The sequence below is a fragment of the Cyprinus carpio genome, chromosome A2 (assembly GCF_018340385.1).
Source record: "Cyprinus carpio isolate SPL01 chromosome A2, ASM1834038v1, whole genome shotgun sequence".
NCBI classification, from domain to species: Eukaryota; Metazoa; Chordata; class Actinopteri; order Cypriniformes; family Cyprinidae; genus Cyprinus; species Cyprinus carpio.
In genome coordinates, this window is record NC_056573.1 from 32430 (window position 1) to 50957 (window position 18528).

Below are 18528 nucleotides of genomic sequence, written 5' to 3' on the forward strand. Positions count from 1 at the left end.
TAATGCATTAAAAACATTTACCACATCAGGGCTAAGTTGGTGAACAATTTCACCATTTGGAAAAATGTAGTCTAAACAATCCATAATGTAAAAAAACAAATATAAAACATGTTTAATTTTTGTAAGAGATATAATATTGTATTTATGTTTATATCAGCCTGTAGCATTATATATATATATTCTATTATATCATTATATAGGCTATATATCATCATTATATATCATTATATACTGTTAAAGATCAGGTCATATGGTATTTTAAAGTGTCCTAATATTGTGTTGGAGTGCCCTACAACAGGTTTAAATGCATCTAAGATCAGAAAACATTGTAATTTTCTCAGAATATACATTTAATATTAGAGTCATTTGCCAATGATTAGGAAACGATTCGTTCCAAGCAAGTTCGGAGCAAGCCCCTCCCTTCCTCAAGCCTACTCTGCTCTGATTGGTCAGCTGGACAAACCTGTTGTGATTGGCACAGAGATGAGTCCTTGAGCCAGTTAGCCAGCGCTACCATTGACAAAGCACCTTTACATAAAACAGTAATATAATCAATCCGTTCTTATAATGACATAAAATGCAAAAACACTTATGCAAGCGAATCGTGCCCATAGCTAAAGTTTAGCTGCTAAACTGTGAACACTAGGTGGATACGTTAGCCGAGTGTTAACGTGACTAACTGATTAAACAATACAGTTTGTAAACCAAAATATGTCTACTGTAATGTTTGAAGAACGACAGACAAAAGACGCTCATAGGAGCACCAGCCGAAATCACTCATCTCTCCCGCAATAACCCTGTAACTGCCAGTGCAGCACAATAAACAGCAGTTTCACAATTATTATAAAGTCTGTGTGCTACACTACATTCTTTATTATTAAATAAAGTAATTAGAACAACGTCAGTCTACAATAATCAACATATTCTTAGGTTCCCTGTGAATTTTTAGAACTACTTCAGTAAGACAGTAATATTGTGCTTTACCTGGAAACACATTATATGTACTTAAACAAGATTTGAAGAGTTTGTAAGAATTTATAATAGTAATAGTTATTTAACTGGGGCTACAACTACAGAGAAACAATTTGCAACTTTAAAATACTGATCAGACAACACAACGACAAACAATTCACATATCTCAATACAGTTTGTCATTGAAGACCTAGAAGCTAAACGGTGCTTACACAACAAACCAAACAATTATTAAGCATGCTACATAAAATGTAAAAGCATCAATTATTAATAACACTTACAGGTTGTGATACGGAGGAGGACGCTGATGCAAATACACTTGGAACTGAACCTTCCTTCAATATCAGCCGGCTCGCGAATTAAAGTTTGATTGCATTTAAGTTGGTAAAGCAATCGTCTTCAAAATGGCGTGAACAAAGCACAAGGCTCGAACTGTACTTCTGTGGTACAGTTGTATATATGAATTGTAGCCACTTAGTCTTCAAATGCTCATCCTTGGGCAGATGAAAAAAAGTTTGCTTTTGAGTCGCACTTCAGAACACAGCGTCTCGTCGCCATGATGTTTTCTAGTTTTCACTGGCGTCTTGGAGCGCAATTAGTGGGTGTATCGTATTCAAATAACTTGACAAGTTGACGTCATCTAGTCAGAGAGAAAAAGCTTCGGTCTTCGAACGATTCATAAAAATGACTCAGAGTCGACTCTTACTTTTGAAAGACAATAACTTTATATACGGGTGCACTGTCATATTTCAAACTTTGCAGGATGTTTTTGTTCACTTAGATCTATGTTACACACTACATGAAAGGTAAATTTCAAAATTCCATGATAGGTGCTCTTTAAATACGCGCTTTGTACAACATTAAAAAATATAGCCTAAGTGGCCGGTAAAGTGAGATTTCATATTACCAATTTTATTCTGAAAAGCTGATTTTAGTCTGACAATAGCCTGTTTGGAAACATCCAAATTTAAAAATAAAATAGGCTATAGCTGAGCAACATTTTAAATCATGGAGGTAATAATAAAAGGCTTACTCGTCAGGAATTATATCCTCCGCTGGGACCAGACGTTCTTCAAAATGCAAACATTCGTCATGTTCTTCCTCTGAGGAGAAAGTAGCATCTTCATCACTGTCCAGAATCATCAGAAGTGCTTCTTCACCCGTGGTGTATGCCATCATGCAAATGCGCAGTAAAAGTAAGTAATTCTATGATGAAGCTTGACGTTTTCCAAAAGGGTCTGGCTGCAGACTTGCATTTGCACTCTCAGACTTGCATTCTCAGACTTGCACTCTCAGACTTGCACTCTCAGACACTTGCACTTCCGGTAGTGACATTACTTGCAGTCTTTATTTTATATTTTGTTCTATTTATTTTTTGTTTGAATCTCTCAACATTTTACAACAGCAGCCAGGTGGTGAAGACAAGAAAAAAGAAACTAAATTACGAAGTCACTTGCAATCGCCACTTGCACTCTCAGCTACCTGCGACGTCACTTGCAACCAACACAAATCGTGCATGTTGCCAATGGAGACAAGACGCTGTGGTGATTAAACGATTAAAACTAAATTAGTAACATCACATACAGGGGTCCTGCAAGAAAAAAAAAAAACCCGCAAATCCGTGGCCACAAAACAGCAGAATATGAATGCAATGCGCAAAGTCTCTAATTAAGCGTTTTCCTCCCGTAGAAAACATAAATACTTAATATGGCTTAATGTATTAAGATGCTATTCAAATATCAAATTCAATATAGTTTATTAATATAACGAATAATGTGCAAAACAGGCGCAAAACATGGCATAATGTGGCATAATAATAGACTAAGAAGATAAAGAAGAAACTCAATATGCTCCTCTTCATTATTAAAATATACATAAACAATATGTACAGGCAACCAGGTGAGCCCAGAATAAATGCAGCATGCAAAGTTTCGCGTTAAGCGTTTTTCCATATAGAATAACTGTCTACAGCTCTTTTATTTCTTTGTCTTTGTCCATTAAGCTATGTGTTTTATTTATAATGTTTTTCTACGGGAGGAAATGAAACGCTTAACGAGAGACTTTGTGCATTGCGTTCATATTCTGCTGTTCTGTGGCCGCGGATTTGCGGGTTTTTTTTTTTTTCTTGCAGGACCCCTGTATGTGATGTTACTAATTTAGTTTTAATCGTTTAATCACCACAGCGTCTTGTCTCCACTGGCAACACATACGATTTGTGTGGATTGCAAGTGACGTCGCAGGTAGCTGAGAGTGCAAGTGACTTCGTAATTTTGTTTCTTTTTTCTTGTCTTCATCACCTGGCTACTGTTGTAAAATGATGAGAGATTCAAACATAAAGTAATCAATAAATAGAACAAAATAAAAAAGACGGATGTCACTAGCGGAAGCGCAAGTGTCTGAGAGTGCAAGTCTGAGAATGCAAGTCTGAGAATGCAAGTGCAAGTCTGCAGCCAGACCCTTCTCGACGTTTTATGCCATTTCTTGGGGGGCGTGTACATGATTGCCTGAATCACTTCAGTTCATTTCCATGTGAACAGCACACTCAGAGTCGATACAGGAGAAACTGGACAACTCCTTAATTTCATATGGATTACATAAAAATAGATGATTTGTTTTTGACTTGAATTGGTTAATTTAAAAGTAGACATTTCAAGCTTTCTATGCATATATTTACCTTGTATTTGAGGCAAGTATTCGCTGAGATTCGGTTAGTTTTATTTATGTGTCTGTGAAGAGAGATGACCAAGACCGAGATGGCAGAGAACACACTCTGATTATTTTCTTTATTCTACAAAAGCACAGCGTTTTGTTGTTATTAGGAGTGTATAAAAATAAAAGTAGACTCTTTACAGATTCGATTGATGTATTGCTCTTATCTGTACAATCCAAATTAGCTGCGTTTACATATGGACCCTACTAATCCGATCATAATAGGACTAGAAGCACAATCAGACTAAAAAAGTCACATGTAAACACGTCAATTGGATTGAATTGGCCAGATCCAACTAAAATTTTGATCGGATTGTAAGGGGTGGTTTATTCCTTTTGTAATCCGAGCGACAGGACATGTAAACACATCAGATTAAAAACCGAAACCGGAAAGTACTGCGCATGCGCAGTGATGTAGAACTAGCGTAATGCCGTATGACGTGCGGAACGAGGTGTTCTTCCAGGCGAATAAAGTGTCATAAATATCATTATAAAACTCCCCTTTCACTCAGCGTATGTGAAGTGGAACAGGACCATGTTCCTCCAGTCCTTGTTTAAGACTCTCATCAACAGACGATTAGTTTTGGGTGCGGGAAGGGGCACTTTTACAAGTTTTATTTATTTATTTTAAAGTAACGTTTAGCAGCACAACAGTTCATGTGCTGGTTGCCGTCTAATTAAGACCCGAAGTAGATAAATATCGTGTGCTTTTTAAAACAGTATGCAACAGCAGCGAAAACTGTATATTCATGCAGTGTGCACATGTCAAAAGAGTAAATCCGATCAGAAGCTTGTGACATATAAACGCACATATCAACCGGATCACTTTATTTAGCGTTCATGTAAATACTACGTTCGGATTCGTCAATCAGAATGAATTCATTCCGATGGAAGCAAAAAGTGTCCATGTAAACACACCTACTGAAAGTGTAATTTAAGTTCTTTTCGTCCTTATCAGGAGATTATGCCACAAAACGCATATCTGTGTTTGTCGGCCCCTACGAGTTAATAGTCATTAATAAGCAGTTTATAAATACAGCTATAAATACCTTGCTCTTGGTTTATAAGCACATCTATTACAAAGGAGATTAAATACTCAGTTATCTGTTATGTTAAATGCTTTGCAAGGTATAAAGAGTCCTCACTTTAGATGAGCTCACAAAAATAGATGGCTGGCAACTACTAAATATTTTACAACAACCTGACTTAATCATGAATTACAGCAGGAATATGTGTCAATAAAGCAGTTTTCAACCCACTGAGCAACTATTAGCTATCATGTTTCTAAATAATAAGATTTATATATTTACATTTTAATAGTTTATTAATCATTTACTTACACTTTTTTAATGATCTCATGAACCACAGACTACTCCTAAACAACTGGTTTGTAAATAACTAGGGCTGGGCAAGTTAACGCGTTATTATCGTGTTAACGCATTAATTGATTAACGCCGACAATTATTTTATCGCGCGTTAACACAGTTTTTTATTATTATGAAAGTCCGTTGCTCACTGGCTCTGAATACACATACAGACAAATGATGTGTCACAGGAGGGGATGTTCCTTATCAAATTAGGCATCAACAGTCACATACCACTGTCCACTGTTTTTTTAACAGAAAAGAATGCAACGAGCTTGTAATCATGACTTTATAAGTTGGAAATAGGAAGTTTCCCATAGCACGTGAAGACAGCAGAAAAGTGCTCTCGCTCAATAAGTGATCGTTTTGTTAACTTTATGGTTTATTATTTTGAGTCATGGGATGTGGTAACACACGTCCCTCACAATATATTGCTTTAAAGGTCTATCGCTTTTGCCGCTCAGAAATATTCACGCAATCATTCAGCGTTTCAGAAGATCTGCACTCCGGCACAGTTAGTGCTCACACTCACTGATCTATATATAACTGAACCGCGATCTTGTCCAACTCTTCCAACCGATCCAGGGACTGCTAAACGGAACGATCACACTACTGTAGTCAAACGAACCGGGATTTGGGGGTCAAACGCACTCCAGCACGGTTAAGATTGCCTAGTGTGAGCACACCCTAATTATTCTCCTGCATCCCGCACACACAAATCTCTACCCGCCCATCAAGTGCTGTCCTGCGACGCACTCTGCTGCGTTGGGTCCCGCGATCGTGCAGGTCTCTACTCGGAAGGTGCCTGTTATAGTTATGATCGAGGCTCTGGACTCTGAGCACAATTTGTTTTTCTATAACAAACTATAAAATATTTTCTATAAAAATATTAATGTCCTGGAAGTGACAAATACCTTGTTTTATATTTAATTTAATTACATTAATGTTATAAGTTGAGATTTAGGCTACAATAAATATTTTAACTGCTACTATGTAAAAGGAACACTGCTGTAAAAAGCACTTTATTTGTTTAAAGTGTTTGCAAACCAAATGTTATTACACTTTTGTTCATATAGCAGTAGGCCAACCTTTAAATGAAATTAAGTGCACAATACACTACTTTTGAATGCATTATTAGTTTTGTGCATAGCAATGTGATTCATTGTGATTAATCACAGACAATAATGCGATTAATCAAGATAAAAAAATTTAATCGTTGCCCAGCACTATAAATATCATAATAATTTAGAAATGATAAATTGATCAGTAAAAAAGTATGAAAATACATTGACTGAACATTATAGATATGCTCAAGAACAAAACATTTATAGCTGTATTTATAAACTGCTTACTAATGTCTATTAAAGGGGGGGGCTATTATGCTTGTTCACATTTTCAACTTTTAGTTAGTCTGTAATGTTGCTGTTTCAGCATATAAAAGATCTGCAAAGTTACAAAGCTCAGTCCAATTCAAAAGGAGATATTTTATTTAACAAAAGTCACTTTTCAAAAACTACAACGAAAAACTTGTTTGGACTGTAATTGGTTTTTTATGGGATTTTTGATGTATTTGTTATATAAGAATTGTTGGAGAATTGGTTGAGATTTGGTTGAGGTGGAATAGAGAAGGCAACGTGTGTGTAATTGACCATGAAGGCTGGATGAAAAAAGCTCCTTATATTCAGGTGTGCAGAATTATTAGGCATATTTTATTTTACTGATAAAATGAGCCAAAAAAGAGGTTTAACTTTATATATATATATATATATATATATATATATATATATATATATATATATTTATATATATATATATATATATATCCCCATGAGAAATATTCAAAACTAGTGCAATACAGAAATTGCAAAGTTAAGGCTTAGTTTTAGCTACAGACACCAAACTCGGTACATATACTGCTCTTATCAAGCCAGACAACTTTCTAATTTACAGTCATTAGCTTCGACCAACAGGAAGTCGGCTATTTTGGTTTGAATATGGATTTTTGGAAAAAATATAGCTGTGAATTAATGCATACTCCTCAGAGGAGAATTAAACTATACACACCAAACTTTGTATATGCCAAAACACTGAGGAACTTAAACTGCGAATGGATTTTGGAAATATGGAAATATGCATAGTTCACAACTTTACAATATATGTGAGGAAGGGGAGGGGGTGGGTGAGTGTGTGTGTGTGTGTGTGTGTGTCTTGAGTGAGGGGGTCGGTGAGTGTGTGTGCTAAATGTGGGTGGGTGAGAGAGAGAGAGAGGTCTGTTTAAACTTTTGATTGTTTAAAATTTGTTTAAAAGTCACAGTAAAACAATTCAGCTCACAGATTAAGACTAAGCTGTAATGCAGGCAAAAATATTTCACAAATGCTTATAGATCAATAAAATCATTTTAAAAAAAAAAAAAATGCTTATAAAATCATTAAAGGTTTTGATAACACTAAAACAGTCTCATTTGTTAACATTAGTAAATAAATTAACTAACAAAAACTACTATCAATGAACAATGTTTTTAGAGCATTTATTAACGGTTGTTGATGTTAGTTAATCAAAATGTTTGTTAATTCACATTGCATTAACTAATGTTAACAGATAAAACTTTAGTTTAATAATGTTTTATATGCGGTTATACGCAGTGTAAATCTACATGCCAATATTCATTTATAATCATGGCACCACCTGTAGGGCAGCAGGAAATTTGGCATACATTTTTTACCATTATATAAGCATATGACCCAACGTTTGCTGTTCTCATATGGCCGGGTGTGAGGGCCCTTTCATCGCTGCTTGCAGCTTTAATTATTATTAAAATCTTGACCTTTTTTAATTTTAATGGCGTGATGCATGCATTAACTGAATCCATTGTGGTTGATATTGTTTACATTTAACTCTTTTTATTTTGTTAGAGTGAACAGCATTATGACCAGTGCAAGAACACAGAGAGTTTTGCCTCAACAGCACCTGTTCTACTACAGGTGAGACTTTGTGTGGTTTTTTCAGTATCTATCAGGGTAACTAAATGCATTTTGTCATGCACATGTAGTTGAAGTAAAGGCAGTATTATATGGTATTTCTTATAAATGCATTGCTTTAGAAATTTCAGTACTATTTTCTTCAGTATAATAATGGTATTGTTGATTCCAGCATTACCCTCTGTATAGAGTGAGTGATGCCATGTGTACAGGTATAGATGCAGCACCTCTGGATGAACGATACCAGCTATTTCAGGAGCGTTATGATGTTATATCTAAGAATGCCTCCAAAAAGGTAAAACAAGATGCTCAGTAAACACAAACACATGCATGTTACTTTTAAAAGTAATGTTCTACATTTTGGCCTTACACCTGGCTACACTACACAATGAATCTGTTTCAAAATCAAGATCATTATATATATGAACATTAAAAGCCAATAATCTTCTCCAATAACAGCTCTTGTGGTGGTTCAAGCCCCGCCTAATTCTCAGTGGCCACACTCACCATGGCTGTGAGGTACTGCATGAAAACCTCTATCCTGAGATCAGTATCCCATCCTTCAGCTGGAGAAACCGCAACAACCCGAGCTTCATCCTGGTAATTAAAGCCCAAGTTTTGTTTACCCTCATGCCGTTTCAGAGCACTTACTGTCTTCCATGGAACGCAAACGGAGAAGTTTTGTAAAATGATCACATTGCACTTTTTTTTTTTTTTTTCATTTAATGACAAGAAGCTTTCAAGCTTCAAGAAAGACAAAGAAAAATAAAGTATTAAAGAAATCCATATGACCTTTATGGTAGCAGCCAATAAACATCAATTATTAATCAGTCATTCAATTAATCCAAATATGATCAGATCAAGACCCAACCCTGCTAAATGCATTTAACAAACAGACAATTGTATTATTTACAAAAGAAACCCAGGGAGTATTCCAGAAAGCATTAAACATTATGTAACATTAAACCAACCATTACTTTAATTTACATGATTTGGAATTAGTTCAGTCAACTCAGTTCAGTTTATGCATATCCAGTAGTCATATCAAATCAGTGTGTAAAGTACAAATTTACTTAAATAATGCAGAATGTGAAACTTGATGGGCCACCATATGACAAAAATTAGATAGGTGACCGATCATAAAAATTCCATAACCCCACCACCCCTCCCACCCAACTGGACACCTGTTCATGTACACCCCCACTGCACCACAAGTGGACATCACTGTGGACATCTTTTTATCCAGCCCACCAATCCAAAGGAATTTATGACCAAATAAACTTTAAAATGTGAAATGGTGTAGGCTATTGGTTGGTAAAATAACTGTGATCAAGGGAGGTATTTATTAAAGTTTTTTTTTTTTACACACGTTTTAATAAAAACATCTGTCATAAAAGCAGTAGATTCAATGTAATGCCTTTTCCAGAAACAGTAAAACAAGTCAAGAAGAACATTAACATATTGTTACACAATTTTAGAAAAACAAGTCAAGACATCATTTATGGTCCGCGTACGTTTTGATCATTTTATTTCCTATTTGGAATGGATAAACTAGAAATGAAAAGACGGCTAAGTTTTTTGTTTAGTTTAACAAACGGAAAATGAGATTTTGGCTTGATTTCTCATGTTTCGTTTGTGGTTTTCAATCGGATTATTGTTTTGATATTTCATTCGCACATGTGGGCAGTGCCGAAACACCACTTCATCTGATTGGTCAATTCGCTCCGCCTTCAGTACGAGTTTTTAATTCTGTCAGACAGAATAAGAGTGCGGTGCTGAATATTGCTCTTTAATAAAATATGTCTGAAACCACCAATCACTGTTAACTACGCATAACATTTGAAGCAGGAATATGTTGCTAGGCACCAACATAATTTGTGTTGCTGCGACTTGCAAGCGAACTATAGGCTACACTGACAGATTATTTCTAGGATATAAGATTGTATGAATATTCTGTGTCCCATTGGTAAATGCAGTGCAAATAGTTTTATGGAAAAAGTTAAGTGGAAGTAAAAAAAAACAAAAACAATAATAGGCTGAACAGTACCACCTTAATATTTCTGTAACATTTCCCAACTCTCATCTTTTATTTAGATCAAAAGGAACTAGGTGTGTGTGTGTCACATGAATGAATAGGCCTAATTTTGAACATTCTAAATATCTGAGAAAATAACCCTTGTCGGTCGACCTCTGTTGCTGACACTTAAATTGTTCTTTATGCACTTGTTATTGCACTTGTTATTGATGTATTTTAAATGCAAAGGATGCTTTATTTTTTCACAAAAAAATACAAAATGGAGGCGGGTCCAGATTGAATTCCCTCCGGGTCCGGATCCGGACCGGAGTCTGGACTTTGAGAAGCATTAGGCCCGTATTCACAAAACATTTCATCTTACCACTAAGAGTTCTCCTAAATAAAGGTTTTAAAATGCAGGCTAAGTGTCACTAATTAAACAACTGAACAACATTCAGCTAATTGTCAGCCTCTTATATATGCTTCTCGTAAACAATTAATCAGTATGCACTAGGGCTGCCCTTGACAAAAGTTTTTATTGGTCGACTAGTAGTTGTTCATTTTAAGCATTAGTCGACTATTAGTCACACTTTTATTAATAAACCATATAAATCATGATAATGAGACTTTAATTGCCTACATAGCCTAATAAGCGCTCAAACGCACTGAAAAAAGGCTTGCCACAGCCCACCAGCAAATATAATAATTATGAATGTGTTAGACAAAAACAGCAAGTACACTGCATTAACATTTTAATAATTTATTGTTACACTGGTGCTTTTTGTTTTCAGTTTAAGAGATGATGCCTGTATGCATGTTTCACATGGATTATATAATCTGAGAATATTTGCATTCTATTTGAATTGGACCAAAAATAATGAAGTATTTTAAGAGCAAATCATCGCACCGGCGTCTCCATCTGTCATGCAGTAGGCCAAGTACTGTTCAGTTTCCAAACTCCACACAAACACATAAACAGTGCACTTTTTTCTAGGCTAACATTACATTGAGCTACCATGTAAAGTTAAAGCTACTACATACATATTTCAGATGATAAGCTATATTTGAGGTCGATGAATGTTAGGTGAGCATATGGATGTCCTACATGATGTACTAGTCTATATTACCACATAGACCAGCCGTTAACGATTTGTCCGTCACAGACTTTGTGATTTCCACTTCTTGTGGATTATTGTTTTTTTCTTCCCCTCAGCATCATATATCAACCTTTGTCTGCCCTGAATTCTAAATATCTGCATTTGCCCGAGAAAAACCCTTGTCAGTCGACCTCTATTGCTGACACTTAAATTAATTGTTTTGCCACTTTTGTACTTGTTATTGATGTATTTTAAATGCAATCGATGCTTTATTTTTTTCACAAAAAATAATGCTTATTTGTTATGCCTGTTTTGTATGTTATGACAGTGATGAAAATTCAGATTTGGACCTTTGAATGTAGACTTTGAAAACCCCTGCTCTACACTGAGTCAGTTACTCTCTCATGATAATAATTAATAGCAATGTTTAAATATAAGTTGTCTTGCAACCATTTTAGCATTTAAATAAAACTATAAGGCATGCCATATACTCAAACCACAGGTATTTTAATTGTCCCAAACCCTGCTAGTTTTTGCCAGTTTTAAGTAATATGCATATAAACAGCTTTTTAACCCTCTGAGGCCTGAGGGTGTTTTGGGGGCCTAGAGAAGTTTTGACATGCCCTGATATTTGTGTTATTTTCAGTTTGCTTATAAAAATATAAATGGTGAAAGTCTAATAACACTGTAATCAGCACAAACTGGGCTACAATAATATGTGAGCAGCATGTATGTACATGATTGTGTTTTTGAGAAAGCGACGTTTATGCGTGGTCAGTGAAAAACAAAAATTTTGAAGACACTGAAATAAGGCAATAAAACTCCTAGAGAACATTTGTTCAAAAGACTTTTGAGAACAGATTTTGAGGCCTAAAATTTTTTGCTTCAAAATTATGTGGAAATCATCTTGATTACTCCCTCACAGAAAACAATATATTGATTTACATTTTTTAAGACACATTTTGTGTAGGAAAGGTATATGCATTTATTCTTATTTGTCTACATATTTTATCTTCATTACAAATCTTGTTTGGTTTTATTTAGGATAATTGCATGAAAAAATTGCTTTGTAATGCATATGCAAAATGTGAATAATTCATATTCAAGTGTTTGTGCGAAAATTATTACACATGCATGACAGGGAGGCGCCCTCTCGGTCACATGATTTTTTTTTCCTGATAATGAAATAACTGAAAATTGTGGTGTCTCACATACATGAGAAATATATCTATAGAAAGTTTGAAATGTCTTTTAAACGAATCAATTCAGAACAAAAGCATTATGTAATCTGTGAGGGTTGCATTTCTCTCTAAAGGCGCGTCCATGTGGAGAGAGTCAGCACTGAATTTCATCTTGCAGCCGACAAGAAAACATTTGTTTATTAATAAATGATTAAAATGTCTCCTTTTTCACAATTATTGGGCTACTTCTGCCTGTGCTTTGTGGCAAACTTAATGCATGTGCTTGAGCGTGGAATATATTAAGGCTTATTATGGATTATAGATGTAAATTTAATATAAACCTGCGATTAGTTGAATAATGACAAATGAACGACTAGTAACTAGAAAAATCTTACGTGGGAGGCAGATCTATTAAATACCCTCAAGACATCTCTGTTGAAGTTTTTAAAGCATTTTATACACGTTTGCATAAATTCTTCTTTCAGAATGGTCTGTAATGGAGAGATGCCTTAACACTGATTTTTCCTCTGAAACACAAAAACTGATAAAAATTGAAAACATTTAAATAAAATTTATATTTTATGTTTTGAGAATGGCCAACCCTTCTATGCAGATATTGTGCTTCTGGTTTGTGCATTTTAAATCACATAAAGTCTACAAAATATATAAAAACTCTTGTGTTTTTTGTCACGTCTGAAAAAAAAAAAAAACCCTATAAAACATGTTCATAAACGGATACTTTACTGATGTCTGGACTCTGTTTGGGATTTAGAAAAACTTCAATATATTTCACACTCTAAAAAATATTGTATGGATGCAACAAAATAAAAATAAAGAGGCTGAAGTTAGGGTTAGTGTTTTTATTTTTGGTTTGGATCATCCCTCGCGAGTTTGTGTGAGACTGGCTGGCGGGGTGTGTGTGGGGGGGAGTGATTCTGACTGGAGCCAGGAGAGGATTTTTTAAAAGTCGGAGCATCGTGGGTTTTACTCGCTCCAGCACCGCTCCATCACAAGTACAATTCATGCCAACAGCCCGTAATATAACTGCATATTTAGCAAGAATTCACATGATAAACATATTTAGCTATAGCTTGATACACATAATCTCTCCGATTAGAAGATTATAATGATGGCAATAGTCGAGCGGGATGTTACAGGCTAGTTCTCAAGGAGTTTGTCTGTTCCTTTTACTGATTATTCTCGGGTTAAAGCATGATTTAAACAGATACAGCACATTCACACGCAATCGCTGTCGCAATAATGCATTCAAACAAATATAATTTTACAGTGTTGCTTCATCTGTAACTGATTTTGAAATCTGTAAGAAATGCATCGATCTGTAGATAAAATAACTGACAAAAATGTACTGTTATTTTCATCACAAACAAAATTTGCACAGCAGAAAGCAGCAATTATACCTTTTAATGCTGACAATGTTATTAGTTTGGCGTTTGGTAGGAAAAGAAGTTTGCACACAATAGCCTAATCCCCTTTGAAACTCTCCTGTTATTTTATTTATTTATTTATTATTATTTTTTTTTTTTTATAGGCTAAGTTATGAACATAAAATTTCAACTTTATCCACGGAGCGAGTGCGGAGCATTGTTTCTGGTATCAGTGAGCGCGGAGCAGAGTGATTATTAAATGCTCGGAGCGCGGAAGGGAAATTGTTGCTGCTCCACTCTCACATACTCTGCTGCCGAATGAGAGCGATGTTTTGCCCTGTATGAACAAGACCGTCCGGTGTAGACAGTTAGACACCCAGATAGCAAATGACATGTGGCCCAGTTCTGGCCCACATCTCCCACATTCTTCTGGCCCACATACCGCGCGGAATGACGGCGATGACTCAACCTGAGTCTGGCTGACATCTGGGCCAGATCTGGCCCAGTTTTGTCTGACAGAAATCAGCCACAACTGTACCAGATCCATGCCGCATCTCACAAATGGCATGGGCGACACCTGGCCCAGATGTCACCCACGCCATTTCTGAGATGTGGCCCAGATCCGTCCCAGTTGTGGCTGACTTCTAGGTTAGATATGGCCCATATTTACCCTTTCTAGACACAAAAGCATATGTAATTCATCCAGAATAAAGAAAACACTCATGTAGTCTAAAGTGCTTTATTAAAATATAAAAATTAGACAAATAAATATACATACATGAATACAAATGCATGTATAGATATAAAACAAATACATTTACATTATTACAAAATAAAAAATACAGATAAATATTTATAAATATACTTAAATACACATTAACATTACATTTACATTTTTTTTAAACTTTTATCCAAAGCAACTTACAAATGAGGACAATGGAAGCAATCAAAAACAACATAAGAGCAATGATATATAAGTGTTTTAACAAGTCTGTTAGCTTAAAACAGTACACAAAGCAAGTTTTTATTTTTTATTTTATTACATAATAAATAATAAAACACCGATAGTATAAAAAAAAGAAAAGAACAAGCTAGTTTTAGAGGCCCTTTTTTTTTTGCTTTTGTTAATTGTGTGTATATATATATATATATATAAATTAATACAAAAAGATTAGAGAAGCTAGTATTATTTTTTTTTTTTTTTTTAAGAAAACAAGCAGTTAGTAAATGAAAGACAACATATACACATGACGTATATCACATAACATGCGATTTGGGGCAAATTTCTAATTGTGATTTTTTTGACAGATAGTGCAGTTGCGATTTGATTTGTGATTTTAATTTTGCAAAGTCAAGCTTTAGCTTAATATTGTCAATAGTGTGCAGCACAGTATGGGTTTCGTTACCCTGCTGAAAAAAACAAAAACAAAAAAAACAGTAGAAACCATCACAGAAATTCTTATGGTTTTCATTAAAACAATTACAAAATTCCTTTTTGTAATGTGTTAAGGGCATTATTCCAATATGAATTACTGTTGTTCTATTTATTCCCATCTGCCAGATTACATCCCACCAATAGAATCCATCAAATACCAGCAGACACCATTATAGTTTACATTAAAGCCAATATAATTCCCATTATAACCCTTAATTCCATTAAATATTCTATTGTGTTTTAGGACGATTTATTCATTTTTTTAAGTATTTTGGATTTTAAGAACAAGTGGAAAATGTGGTGAATGTTTCATTTCTTCTAAGTGAAATTAGCAATGCAGTTAAACTGAATTTACATTTGTGTTAAATACAGAGACAAGCGTGAGTTGACACAGGCTGCAGCCGTGCATCAAGCCTTGATTGCCATTGCCAGATGCGCTTGTAGAGTCTTGCGGTTTGGAGTATACCGAGTATAAACAAGCATTACGAAACAGGCTTCTGTAAATTGATCCTCTGTGAGACGCGGCAGAGAGGAGTGAGTATGAGAATCATTCAGATACACAGGCTGATTCAGTCTTCTGAATTGGGAGTAGCGAACATGCATTATAAACTTCTTTCAAATTAGAATCTGTTGGGGAGATAAAATGTGCAAGATAATGTATATGTACTAATAAAAACATCAAACAAAAAACATCAAACAAAAAAAATGTATCTTTTACTCTCCAGTACTGAAAGCAGAACTGATAAGGGAGCCCTTGATACTGTGACACAGCTCTTTCAAATTAACATTACCTTTTTTGCAGTGGCGGTAGTTTGTATGTCCATCTATAGTTGCCATCATCTAAGGTCTTTTGAGTACTGGTATCATCTGAAGTCCTCACAAGTCCTGCAAGTCCTGTGCTGTTCAGTTTCTAATAACCCTGGGATGGACATTTGGAGAAACAGGAAGGCAAAGGGAGAAAGAGATTAGCATAGCTGCTGTTCATATCATTTCAGGCAATGTGCACTTTTTACTATTTCATCAATGGAGTACATTGAGTACTATTTTTAATCTAGTAGGTTTAAACTGAAATCTTTTTTCTAGATCCCTTAATAAACATATTATTTGTTGTCTGTTTTTGGGGAACAGACACAGTCTCTATAGAATGGACTGCATATGCCAGAGTAACATTTAATATATTTTAATAAAAATTTAACTGGGAGGAACATCATAACTGTAATTTACACAACCATTCAAGAGTTTGGGGTCTGTAAGATATTTTATGCCTTTATAAAAAATCTCTTATGCTCACCACGGCTCCATTTATTGAATCAAATTACAGTAAAATAGTAACACTGTGACTATTACAATTCAAAACAACTCATTTATTCCTTTGATCAAAGCTGAATTTTTAGCATCATTACTCCAGTCTTCATTGTCACATGATCTTCAGAAATCATTCTAATATGATGATTTACTGCTCAAGAAACATTTCTGATTATGATCAATGTTAAAATACAGACGTGCTGAATTTTTTTTTCTTTGGATTCGTTGTTACATAGACTCCAAACATTTGAATGTTAGTGTTACATGCATCAAATTGTTCAAAATCATCTGTTTCAAATAAATGCAGGTCTTTTGAACTTTGTATTCATCTGTGAATCCTGAAAAATAAAATGCATCACGGTTTCCACAAAAAATGAAGCAGCACAACTGTTTCAATGCTGGTAATAAGTTTCTTGAGCAGCAAATCAGCATTTCTGAGGGATCCATGTGACACTGAAGACTGGAGGAATGATGCTGAAAATACAGCTGCACATCACAGGAATAAATTAGTTTATAATGTATTCACATAGAAAACAGCTATTTTGAAATTGTAATAATATTTTACAATATTACTCTTTTTACATATTTTAATCAAATAATTACTACAGAGGTGAGCAGAAGATAATTATTACAAATTGTATCAACTTCAAGCTTTTGAACACTAGTGTACTGTATATTTGAGGTTTGACTTACTGTACTAGTCTTGTGGTCAATAGCATCTTGGAGATGTTGTCTTACAGTAGGTTCACTCCGGCTCTGCTGGATGCAGCAGGACATCAGCACTGAAGAATCTAGGAACAAAACAAGCAATTTGACACAGAGCCAACAATATTTAGTCTGCAGTTCCAGGTTTATTAGATGGAAACAAGCTAGAGCAGGTGAAATGCAAAAAATAAATAAATAAAATAACAGATTAATTGTGATATATGTTGTGAAAAAATGCATATTAGGTTACTTAACCTTTTCAGCGCTTCCTACATCTCTGTCAGCAGCTCCCTTCAGAAATATTGAAATCTTGGACACTCCCTTCAGTTGTAGTAGGATTTTTTTGTCACTCTTGAAATCGCAGAACAGTTTTATGTTTACCATAATAGATCAAAACAACTTTAGTTTTCAGCCAATTTTCGCGCTCCTTGATAACGTGACGTCATCGATAAACAGTAAAGTGTAAATGTTAAGGTTAAATAAATTAAGCAATTTCCAATCATCCATTGAAAGATTACCAACAAAAGAGTCAAAAGCTATAATCTACAGATAAAGATTTGATTAAAAGCCCAAACTTTCATAAATAAGAGCACAACAGCGTTATCATACCTGACGATACGTCGTCTGAAAACGGTAGAAATGCTAACGGACTTTTTTTCGAAGACATTAAACCATTCCTATAAAGTAAATAAACAACAGAAGCGAGTCAAATACAAGTAAGAGAAGTGTCAGCAACAGTTATGAGTAATGTTTGTGTGATTTTATGGACTAAACTCACCTGAAAACAGTGAAATCAGCGAGAAACGGGGTGTTTCCTCGTGACATTTGCAGTGTTGCGCTCCGTTTCCATGGCAACTCCATCCGGTCATATAGTCGCGCATCCGGACGGCCATGGAAGCACGTCACGAATTAAAAGTCACACGCTTACGTTACATAAATAAACATATGAATAAACATATGCCCCTTATTTTTTTTCTGTAAGAGGGGGCGCGGCCATTTGTAAATTTAATGTGTCTGGCTTTCGGTGTCATTCCAGCTATATTAGCTGTACAAACAGCTGTTTTTGCTGTTTACTGTTGCAAACTGTTTATCTTACCATGTTATTTTTAATGTATTGTCTTAATTAATGAACGTACTGGTTTGTAGTGCAAACAGTTTTACCGTTTACTGCACTTTGTTCTTCTTGTTATTTCCCTATAACCATGACCATAAGTCTCACACATTCACATACAATTTCTTGGTGGATAGAATTAGATCACTACATAAACAATTCAAAATGTCATTCAATTATGATATTCCTAATTTAAAATTCATTTTGTAGTTCTATAGCCCAGTGCAAAATGCCAGGCCTGCACATAATAGTGGGACAAAGTGGCAGTTTT

The 18528-nt window shown here is 35.0% G+C and overlaps 2 long non-coding RNA genes across 2 annotated transcripts; one reads left to right on the top strand and one right to left on the bottom strand.

Moving 5' to 3' along the window:
- The first annotated feature begins 7844 nt into the window (after nucleotides 1-7844).
- LOC122146936 lies at nucleotides 7845-9993 on the top strand. The gene is made up of 3 exons (XR_006161281.1): nucleotides 7845-8027; nucleotides 8197-8319; nucleotides 8484-9993. It is a non-coding gene; the product is annotated as an uncharacterized LOC122146936 (long non-coding RNA).
- Nucleotides 9994-15226: 5233 nt separating this feature from the next.
- On the bottom strand, nucleotides 15227-17998 carry LOC122147158. The gene is made up of 6 exons (XR_006161441.1): nucleotides 17925-17998; nucleotides 17756-17823; nucleotides 17402-17497; nucleotides 17135-17232; nucleotides 15928-16055; nucleotides 15227-15763 (listed from the first exon to the last, which is right to left on the bottom strand). It is a non-coding gene; the product is annotated as an uncharacterized LOC122147158 (long non-coding RNA).
- Nucleotides 17999-18528: the final 530 nt, after the last annotated feature.